Genomic DNA, 11,467 nt, shown 5'->3' with positions numbered 1-11,467 from the left:
ATTAGGCAGCATTATTTGTCATGGGGATAAATAGAAGCCTTCCCAGTAAGATCAGGGAAACGAGGACGTCCACTGTCACCAGTATTATTCAGTGTTGTGGAAATCCTGGCAATAGCAATATGAGAAGAAAAAGAAAGGAATCAGAATAAGGCATGAGGTAATAAAACTCTTTGCAGACAAGATGATTATATTCTTGGAAAAACCCAAAAAGTCAAATAAAAATTTGGTTGAGCAAAGTAGTGGGATATAAAATGAACACACAGCATTCCTGTATGTATCAAAAAGAAAAACCTGCTGGAGGAGACAGTAAAAAATACCACATTTAACAAGTAAAGTGTGAAATGCCTGTGAGGGTACCTGCCAAAACAAACTTCTCAAAAAAAATCATTATACAAATAAAAACATTTAAATAATTGCGGAAATAGAAATTATTCATGGATAGGCAGGGCCAATATAATAACAAAGACAACTTTACCCAAACTAATTTATATATTCAACTTCATCTTTATTAAAACTACAAGAAAAATTACTGAATGAGAATAAAAATAATAAAATGCATTTAAAAAAAAAGTCAAGAATACAAAAAGTAATGAAAAAAGTAAAGGAGGGTCAAGCATCACACTTACTAAGGGAGAACACATCTGCCTGGGAGAAACTCAGTCCCTGCCACTTTGGATTTACAGTTACAGTTACAAATGGCATAGCTCATCCCAATTCTTCAAAGCATAGGGGCCCATCACTTTCAGCTAGTCTGGTCCTGCAGTTTTATCAAGGCAGTGTTTCTGCTCAGAAGGAGGAGGGGGTGAGTCTTGGAGGCAGGGAGATAGGGGAGGCCCTGGGGAAGTGGAGGTCTCAGAGATGACCAGCCTGAAGCTTGGTGACCCAGGTGGAGTTGGAGCACTGGGTGGAGTTTGGAGGTGTAGGAGGAGTTTAGGAGGAAGAGGGAATCATTGCAGTGGAGATGGCTTTCCACATGATTGGAGGGGTGGGCTTGGGGAGGATCCTGGAGTCCTGGCCTTGGGTGTGAATGTTGAAAAGGGTTCAGCCATGGAGGAGGGGCCTCAGGGGTTGGACAGAGCTGTGCTCTTGGGACTGGGAGGACCCTCCCAGGTTGAGCTGGTGGGAAGGAGCAAGTCTTTGGGCTGGGTCTGCTCTGCCTTCCTTGGAACTGAGATTCTCTATTTCCTTTGGACTTCAGCTTTCTCTGCCTTCTCTGCAGCTGAGCACTCTCTGCCTTCCCTGGGACCTGAGATTGCTCTGCCTCCCAGAAGTCTGCTGTGTGCATGCAGGTCCCAGGTAGGTCTGAGCCAGGGCCCCCACACAGGTCCTGGCTTTTGCAGGCTGTCCTTGCCATTGGGTCTCATTCTCCAGGTCTGCCAGAAACAAGCCTCCAAGGCCCGGCTACTGGACCAGCTCCCCACCCTTAAACCTTTTCCAGACTCCCACTCACTTCCTTGCTGATCCTCCTGTATGAGACAGAAATTTCAAATAATAGGAGAGACATCTTTAGGAGAAACAAAGTAAATTTATTTTACAAACCTTGCAAGATTTGGGCATGCCTCCATAATGGAGGAGGCAAAGTAAAAGGGAACCTGCCTTAATTTATACTCTTAATGAAAAGATTCCCACCCACCTCTATCCTTTCTCATCATTGGCTGGGAGGTGGGCTTACAGTCTAGGTGCAAAAACTAGACAGAGGACCAAGGGTGATCCAGTCCATTCAGGTTTTCCCTATCAGAACTCAAATGAAGGGGGGTGGGGTGGGGGAATCTGAAAGTCTAGGAGAAGAAATGAGGTGGTGGGGGGGGAGGAGAGACCTTCCTGGAGCAGAGAACAAATAGCTCACAGGAAGTTCATTATCTTCTAAAATCTGAGAGAGAGGGGGAAGGGCATGCCCACAGCTCCAGGCCCTTACCATCCAGAATCACAAGGCCAAATCCCAAACGTCTCCTACTCCCTTAGACATACCCTGTGAAGTCTTCACAATTATCCATCCCATTCAGTCCCAAGATTTCCAATTGGGTCACACTTTCCCAAACTTCAGACTTACACAGAGATCCAGGTGCCTTCCCATCAGGAGCCAAGTGTCCTTTCTCCCTGCCCCCACCTCCTGGTTAGAGGTTCAGTTGTCTTACCTTCAGACCCCAGACCCCTGCCTTGGATGCAGGAACCAAAGCTCTTTCCTGATCCCCGTTATCTGAATCCTTGGCTCTTGGTCTGATTCCCTATCTGATCCCAGTCATTTGAGTCCCTTGAAGGATTCAAAATGTGGGGATTAAAATCATCCTACCTACAAGAAGAGAGACTGAGGCAGAGCTCTGTGCCAATGGCACTTCATTAAAGGGTCCATTTGATAAAGTTTGGGGTTGAGGGGTGCTTGAGACCTCAAGACATGCCAGGTCCTGCCAAATGAGTTTGACTCAAGCCTTCTCAGCGAAGTTAAAACAAAGTTTATTAAAGATTTGCCATATTGGGTAGATTCTTAGGGAGCCTGAGCATTTGTGAAACGAATGCCAGCAGGCCATATTAATGTGAGCAGAGCTAGATTGAATCTGAGTAACTTCATGGAAGCAAGATGAGACTTGTATATAGAGAGAGTGTGGGAGGGATTGAGGGGTGGTCTTGAGTAGTCTGGGATGACTAGAGGAGGGGTTTAGAGCAGACTGGGGTGACTGGGGTAAGTTCAGACTCCAGGGTGGGAAATAGCTGAAGGCTACATGGAAATGACAGACAATAGAGGGCTAGCCTAACAGAGCTAAGATTTAGATGTTTTGATGACGGTCAAGGGAAACAGCCAGAAGGCAATCCAGAGGTAACCAGACAGTGGAAGGCTAGGCTAGGCTATTTGGGCCTGAAAAGCCAGATCAAGTGGGAAGATTTAGAGTGGGGTTTTTAAGGGGGTTCCCACAGTCTAAACCCCATCACATGGTTCCCCTCTAATGAACTGGACCTCTGATTATCCCCATAAGCTGAGTCACTCCCTCCTTCCAGGACCCAGTTCTTAAAAGCTGAGTATCTAGACATTTTGCAGCAGCTATGTGAAATCGAGAATAATTCCATTAGTTGACGTATGATGCATAGTGAGAAACATTTAATACCATTTTATATCATTTTTGTAACTTCTAAAAGACCCAGGGCCTGAATTAATGATCAACTGGAAGAAGAGCCTGGACCTGGGCTTCTTTGTTCTCTGAAGTATAAGTAATATGAGTTTTTCTATCACCTAGCTTGTTTGCCTCCTTTAATTAACTTTCAGGATTAGCAATAGGCTAAAATAAGCAAAGCAACATGTAAACAGGGTACCAGGTTGGGCAAGGCAGGAAGTATCTTTGCTGACCATGTGGTGTATTGGTAATTAAGGTAGGCTTTTAGCACTTATTCAATCAAGTGCCCTTGTAGAGTTTGGCCTTTGTTTCCTTGATTAAATGAGGAGTCCTTGATGACCTCCTTACCTCAAGGGAAAGCCTAGTTTACATGGGTTTGGGTGACATGTTTGTGACATCAGAGGCTTTTAGACCATGTGGGCGTCAGTCCCATTTTTGTGAGGCTTTTAGGTCATGTGGGTGAGTCAGTCACATGTGTGACTCACCTTTGACCCTGAACAAGATATATAAACCCAGAGGTTGACATTCTTTTTTGGGGCTCTGAGCCACAGGAGGAGTGGTGTGGGTGACTCTGGGCCAGCCATTGTTAAGAGCTCTCCAGCTCATGGCCCCAGATGTTGATGCTTTTTTGTAAGTATGAATGTGATTTGGTCTGTTTCTAATGTATATTTGTAATTTGTTTGTATTTGCTCTGAAGTTCAGGGTGCTGGCTTTTCCTCCTGAACTAAGTGGATGATATTTGTATGTTGGATTAAAGTAGTTAGTAAGGCAGATCAAAGAATCTGTGCTGGCAGCCCTTGGTGCTAGGCTTGTTGGGTCTTACACCCCTACAGCTGCTGCTAGCCCAATTGTTGCTACAGGTGGTCACAAGCTGGAGGGGCTTCTCCTTAGCTTAGGCAGGGGCTATACATATGGTCCAGAACATATTGGGAAGGAGAACTTTCCACACCACGCCACCTCCCAGGCTTGGTTTGGTCATGGAATTTGAGTTAGCAGGATGGAGATAACTTTGTCAGCATTCTTGTGGTTGTGTATCTGAGGTCCATAACTGGTAAACAAGTACTGAAAATAGCATGAGAGTTTGAGACTATTATAGGGCCTTCTATTTGAATCTATATTCCTATGTGATTTATACAAGGTATGGATAAGAGGGCTGTCCAACCTTTTTTTATTGAAACAATAGACAATATATTTTGATTTGCCATTTTAGTGAGGGCTCTGCAGTATCTTGGCTATGTTCATTCAAGTATTTTTGAAAATTTCTATGCTTATAGGCTGGCCACATAAACCCCATGCATGGCATTTTGGACAGCCCTGCATTAATACATGGCTAATTCTTACCCAGCTATGCCAAAGAGGCATGGCAAAATATTGAAACTCATTGGTTAATAGGCCTTTCCCTTGAGGGCCAGAAATGACATATTGGCTGGGGCAGGGGCTGTCTCAGATGGGGTAAAGCATGGGGCATCTCCACTGACTAAGTGGTCAGGAGATGGTCACCTGCTCCTGTTGTACAAGAGACAATGGTCCAGAGGCACAAAAATAAGTTGATGGATTTTCCATGTAGTTGAGTCACCTCCACCACACTGGGCTTGGTCACCATGACAAGGCAAAACAAGGGTGGAGGGTCTCTAGTTAACCTCCTATGATTAAGCAAGTGAACTAACTGACAATGTGCAGCTCTGGGGCCATATACTGAGAACTTCTCAACACTACCTCTATAGAATCACTTCAGATAGATTGAGACTGATGGGAATGGAGCAGGGGTCCTCAGTGAACCAACTTCCTCCCAAGCCTAAGCTGCACGAGAGGGTCCCAGGCATCCTCTTCAGATCTTAGTTAGACCTCAGGACATACCCTATCCCTGCTTCCCTTCCCCCACTTCTTTTAGAGCTCTCAGGTCCCCTAGCAGGGGGCTCAATCCCAGAGTGGGTTTTGTCTCCCAGTCTCAGGCTTCCCTGGGCATTCCCTAGTGGCCCCATTGCAGATCCCTCCCCATCCTCTAGCTTCTCTACCTTCCCTCTGTCCTAGATGTAGCAGCCAGCCTATTGCTTAGATAATGTGTGTGTTAATTGGGGAGAGGGGAGGCTGGGAGGGCAGAGGACCAGTTGGAGGGAGAGCTCTATCTTGGGGGTCATTGAGACTCCAGGTAGTCTCATTGTATCTGAGATCCCAAGCCCCCTGTGCCTCTGGGGTTTGTGTAGGAGGATGAAGGGAAGAGGGCGCTGGGGGCAGGAATAGTGTTGCTGTTCAAACCATCTTCATTTGCAAGCCTGACCCTCCCTGCTACCTCCCTCCCTCTTCAGGTTGGAGTCATTTTCCTGAGGGCATGGCCTAGGTCTTTCTGACTCCTGTGGGAATTCACCCTCTGTAAATCCCAGTTGGGCTGCCTCCTGTGTAGGAGGAAAGGGGAAAGAGCTCTCCCTGTCTGGGATCCTTCTCCCCCCTAGCTCAGTCTACAGAGGACCATGGATTGGCCCAAGCAGGACTGGGTCAAATCTAGTCACCAAAGGTGGAGTAAAAGTAGATTTATGATAAGGAACAACAAACAGCAATCACCCACAGTATGAGCACCAAGGTAGTCAGTCTGAGATTAAGGTTACAGGTGGGGCTGATGGGCTTTTGTGTGCAAAGGTAAAGAAGGGAAGGACTTTCCAGGTGTCTCCAAGCTGTCTCCTGGTTATCAGGAAGGCTTAGAATTGGGACATTACATGATCAGTGGGGACATCTGTGAGGTAGAGCTTTGACAGTGGGCCATAGAGGGTGGGGGAACAGGTCCTTGGGGTAGACAAGGACCACTGATAAGATAGAGGAACTTTACAAAATTGAGTCACTTTGATTCCTTTGCTATGTACACTGGGAGCCTGGATTCAGAGGGAATGGCCCCTGGGAGCAGCCAGGCCCAACCCAGATGAGTGCAGTCCATCCATAGTGTGGAACATTTTATATCATTTTTGTCATTTCAATAAGACCCAGAGCCTGAATTAAAGACCCGCTTGAAGAGCCCGGACGGGGGCCTCTTTGTTCTCTGGAGTTTGCTCAGAGAATATCTTTTCTCTGTCAACAAGGCCAGATCAGACTGACCTAAGGACATTCTTTCCTCTGTTAGCCATTAAAGGATGAAACCCTAACCCCAAGAGAGACTACCTCGCTTAATATTAACTGTCCTTTGTCAACATTCTTTACAACGCTATTCCATTAAGGAAAATCCTCTTCTTGTATCATGGTTAAACATACATGGGGATAATAAAAGTGAGGTAATACAAGCTTGCTGGGTCTGCTAAAATAACATATATAACTTTTCTCATTCCCTGGCTCAGACAGCCAGAGCTTATGTGTTATACCAAGAGCGAGTGAGTCACTCCACAGAGTATAAGTTTTAAATGGAGAATTTATTAGCTGCCATCTATTCGGGGTTCAACCCAAATCAGAATGGGCATGAGTTGGGGTTAAGACGTAGGATTTATAGAAAATACAGGGTGCAGTGGTTAATTATCTCTTGAAATTTACATGCCAGGTCATAGGGTGGTCCGGGGGTACAGGAACAAAGGTCCTGACAGATCAAAAGTTCTGACAGGTTATCTTTAAGTGGGATAATCTTATCTATTGGCATTCCTTGGAGGGGTCATGGAGCCCCAGGGACATTTGCTAAATGGCAATAGGTCTGAGTGCATTCTTTATTATGCAAACTGGGGTTTTAGTTAGGGGCTGGGGGCAGGGTTCTTGATTTCTCCAGTCCCACATTTCCCACTTCTTCTATGGAGCTATTCAAACCTTTGAAAGAGGAATGACCTGATGTGGAGAGGGACAGAATTTGCATGAGAACGAATTAGGTTTGAGATATGAGAAAGTAATCAGGGACCTATAGTTACTGTCAGGATCAATAAAATAAGGGGGTATATTAGGAAGGCAGAATTTATGATTTCAAAGGGAATCTCATATGTGCCTAAAAGGTCCGGAACCGCAGGATATAAGGAATTCTCTAGGCAGAAGGCAGGAGAACTAAAGCATGTATTTACACTCCACAGTAAGAGTCCCACAAACCAGCATCCCCATTTTGATATTTTCATCAAAAGCTTCCAGGCCCAATAAGTCCGCCTCACAAGGGTAAGCAGGAGGCCACAGAGAAGCGAGATGGTATAAGGCAAAGGCAAAATCGTATACATGCTTCCCCTCTACGGTATGAAGATTACCCACTAGCCTCCAGTCAGCTCTGCTACCGGCAGCTCAGCTTCGGCTGTAGGCGTCTCTGGCTCCAACCGGAAAAGGAAAGGAGGATCTTCAAGCTGTCCTCTCCCCTCTTATAGAGGTTTTGACATCATCAAGCGCCGCCTGAACGACCAGGGCCGATTGGTTCTTGACTTGGCCCCTCCCCCAGCGTAGACCACGTTAACACACCTCCCCTCAGCCAGCGCCATGACTCATCACACAGGAAGCTCTGGTCCTTCCCCGGAAGAGCAAGCCCCAGCGTCCAGGGAAGCTCAACGAGGCGAGCTGAGTCATTCAAAGAAAACAAAGTCCATTCTGGCTACACTCCACCCCTCACAATGTTCTAGGATGCACAATCCAATCATAATTCAAATTAAATTATATATCCTAGAACATTGTGATCCAATTATGCAGGAAACTAAAACATATCATTCACAATAAAGCAAAACATATCATTCAGTGACATTCCCAAATATTGGTTTACGATTCAAATGTGATCCACCCCTAGATCCCAGCCAGATAATCTCTTCAATCAATCATCCGAAAATAATTATTAATAATTCAAATGTCCACCCCTAGATCTTCGTATCCATTACATAGGATCAATAATATCATAACAATAAAACAATATAGCAAGGATAACACAAAATAAGTACACAGAACACTATCATCATCCCCCCCTCAAACAATTGGGGCTCAAAATCTTGGGGTAAGGGGTGAAGGTCTCATTTTCCATAGCTTCTTCTTGCTGAAATTGGATGTAGAGGTGTGCCTGCCCCAAAGAGTCCAATTCCAGAGTTCAGTTCTTTGGGAGCTGGCAGGAATTCCAAGAATGCTACGTGCTTAGGCAGTCACCGGAAGCTGCAGGGTGCTTAAACCTGCAGGAGACAGAACTAGCGACAAGGTTAACTAAAAGAGAGAACAAAACGAGTAGGCAAGTATGGGCTATTATCCTTCAAATAAAATCATCTCCAGTTTAGTTGAAATTTCAGTTATGCAGAGATCCAATATCAGAGCCAAACTCAGATGGGAAATGTTTCTTTTTAAACGGAACACAATGAGGAAACTAAGCCAAGAAGATCCCACCCTAGATGGAGACCAGGATTGTCCTCCCAGCCTTTCCCCAGATGTACAAGGGAAACCAGGAGGATCCCATCCTAGATAGACTAGGATTGTCCTCCCAGCCTTTCCCCAGATGTACAAGCTTTCATCCGTTAATCACAGCCTCTGAGTGGCTTGTGTCAATTACCAGCATCAGCCATACCTGTGGGGTCCGTGAATCTAATATTATAGCCCTATTCACGGTAAAATATATGGTTCAGGGGTACAATTTGGTAATTATCTTCCCCTGAATAGACAACTGTTACAGTGTTGTTCTTCCCATGGGCTATGACTTCTGCAGCCTTTGGAATATCATCTGGCTTCCGTTTTACCCATACCTTAGCTCCCAACTTTATTCTATCAATGGAGCAAGCCCCTTTTGCCCCTCTAGTAGTTATTCTGGGAGGAGGGTCAGTTTTTACAAAGGGTATTTTTTCACAGGGGATAATAATCACTTGAACTATCCTATCATTCCTACCAAATTGTACAGGTTTTTCACCCAAATTCTGGAGTGTCACAACAATTTCTTTTTGATAATTCGAATCTATCACTCCAGCCAATACATGTACTCCTTGAGCTGCTAATCCTGGTTTAGGTAATATCCGTCCAAAATGATTCTTGGGGATTCTCATACATACTCCAGTAGGGGTTTTTCTTATCTCTTTCCTATTCAACCTAAAATTCTCTATACAATGTAAATCGTATCCTGCCGAACCAGGTGTTCCTGGACATGGTAGGGGGACATCTTCCCTCACAGTCCAAAATTCAATATTTTGGATCTCACGTGTTTGCTGTTCTCTAATCTGCAAATTTGGGGTCATCATTCTGGCTAGAGGTGTACTCCCCCCTAAGGGCCTATTATTCAAATTACGTAAGGCAATAGACAAATTATCCTTCCAATGTAGATATGAATTATTAGAGCTTAATTTTCTCAGCTGTTCTTTCAACAATCCATTCATTCTTTCAATCAGCCCAGATGCTTGTGGGTAATATGGAATATGATATATCCATTCTATATTATTCAACACACAATATCTTTTCACTTCTTTGCCCTTGAAATGTGACCCATTGTCACTTTGAATCTGCATTGGGGTTCCATAGTATAAACTTACAATATCTAGGGTTTTACAGGTGTTTTTCTGAGTTGCATCCTTATAAGGACAAGCCACTAGGACACCTGAATAGGTGTCAACACACGTACATACATATTTACATCCTTTATCCTGGGGTAGTGGGCCAATATAATCTATCTTCCAAATTTGGGCTGGAACTTTTCCCCTTGCTATTTCTCCAGTTACTATCCTAGGAAGAGTTCGTTCTTTTTCTAATTGGCATATACAACACCCCTCTGTTATTTGTTTTAACAACGCATGAGAGATACTGATACCTCGATCCTGTGCCCATCGATGGGTGGCCTGGACCCCTAAATGGCCGGCGGTCTGGTGGACCCATCTCACTAAGGCTAAGTCATCAGTTGGAGTTGGAGTAGGGACAATACATTCAGTGGCAATCTTTGCTAGTCGATCCGCGTGTGCATTGTACTCACGCTCTGGTGTGGTCAGGGTCGCGTGAGCATCAACATGAAAAACTGACAAATCCGTAACCAAAGACATGTCCCATATATTTTCCCATAACTCTTTACCCCAAACTAGTTTGCCATGAATCTCCCAATTCTGATTCCTCCATATAGGCATCCAAGTAGCTAATCCATTAGCTACCGCCCATGAATCAGTAAATATATGACACTGTCCTCCCTTCTCCATTCTGATGGCCTGATGTACTGCCATCAGTTCAGCATATTGGCTACTTCCCCCTATCCCAGAACTTTCCAGAGTTCGCCTAGTACAGGGGTTATAGGCTACTGCTTTCCAATGTCTCTTCTGTCCTAAGTATTTTGCTGTCCCGTCAGTAAACCAAGCGTGTTTCTTCTGTTCTACATTTAGTCCATCATACCCATTATTCCATTTCACTAAGGATGGCACCATCTGTTGCTTAGATTCAAGGGGTTTTTCATTTTTCTCAGTGGCAATGTTCGCCACTGATTCATGTAAAGCAGAAACTCCACTTTTGCCTGCTCTGGACCTATTCTGAATATACCACTTCCATTTGATTATGCTTGCCTCTTGTGCATGTCCAATTCTGTGAGAAGCTGGGGTACTCATTACCCAAGTCATAATTGGAATTCCAGGCCTTAATATCACTTCATGACCCAGGGTTAGTTGCTCAGTTTCTACTAAAGCCCAATATGCAGCTAACGGCTGCTTCTCAAAAGGTGTATACTGCACTCCAGATGAGGGCAGTTTCCTTGACCAAAAGCCTAAAGGTACACTTTGGCTCTGTTGTTTTTGCCACAGACTCCAATTTGCATAGTCATCTTGTACAGTCACTTGTAACTCCACTGGCCCATTTTGCATAGGCCATAAGTCCAGGGCTAATTGTATAGCAGCCTTTGCTTCCTCAAAAGCTCTACTTTGTTCAAGGCCCCAGTCGAATTCATATTTCTTTCTGGTGACTTTATACAAGGGTTTTAAAATTTGTCCCAAATGTGGGATGTGGTGTCTCCAATAACCAAATAGCCCTATGAACTTTTGGGCCACTTTCTCATTAGTAGGGGTGGGAAAATCCTGAATTTTTTGTCGAGCTTGTGGGAGAATTTCTCGCAGTCCTCTATTCCACTGTATCCCCAAGAATTTTACAGTTTGAGCTGGCCCTTGAACCTTTGCGGGGTTGATTTCCCATCCTTTGCTTTTCATATGGTCAATTAATAATGCTAAACTCTCCTCCACTTCTTTTATATTCTTTCCCTGTATCATGATGTCATCTATGTAATGTGTAAGCTGTACACCAGGTAGCTTTAATTCATCCAAATGCTCAGCTACAATCCTGTGGCAAATAGTTGGGCTATGAATATATCCTTGCGGCAGGCGTGTAAATGTATACTGTCGGCCTTGCCAAGTAAAAGCAAACTGGTTCCATTGCTTGGGGTCTATTGGGATCATAAAGAAGGCATTGGCCAAATCAATAACTGCATACCAAGTCCCTTCATGTTTTTG

This window comes from Trichosurus vulpecula, chromosome 2 (assembly GCF_011100635.1).
Source record: "Trichosurus vulpecula isolate mTriVul1 chromosome 2, mTriVul1.pri, whole genome shotgun sequence".
NCBI classification, from domain to species: Eukaryota; Metazoa; Chordata; class Mammalia; order Diprotodontia; family Phalangeridae; genus Trichosurus; species Trichosurus vulpecula.
Note: the sequence above shows the minus strand (reverse complement) of the source record.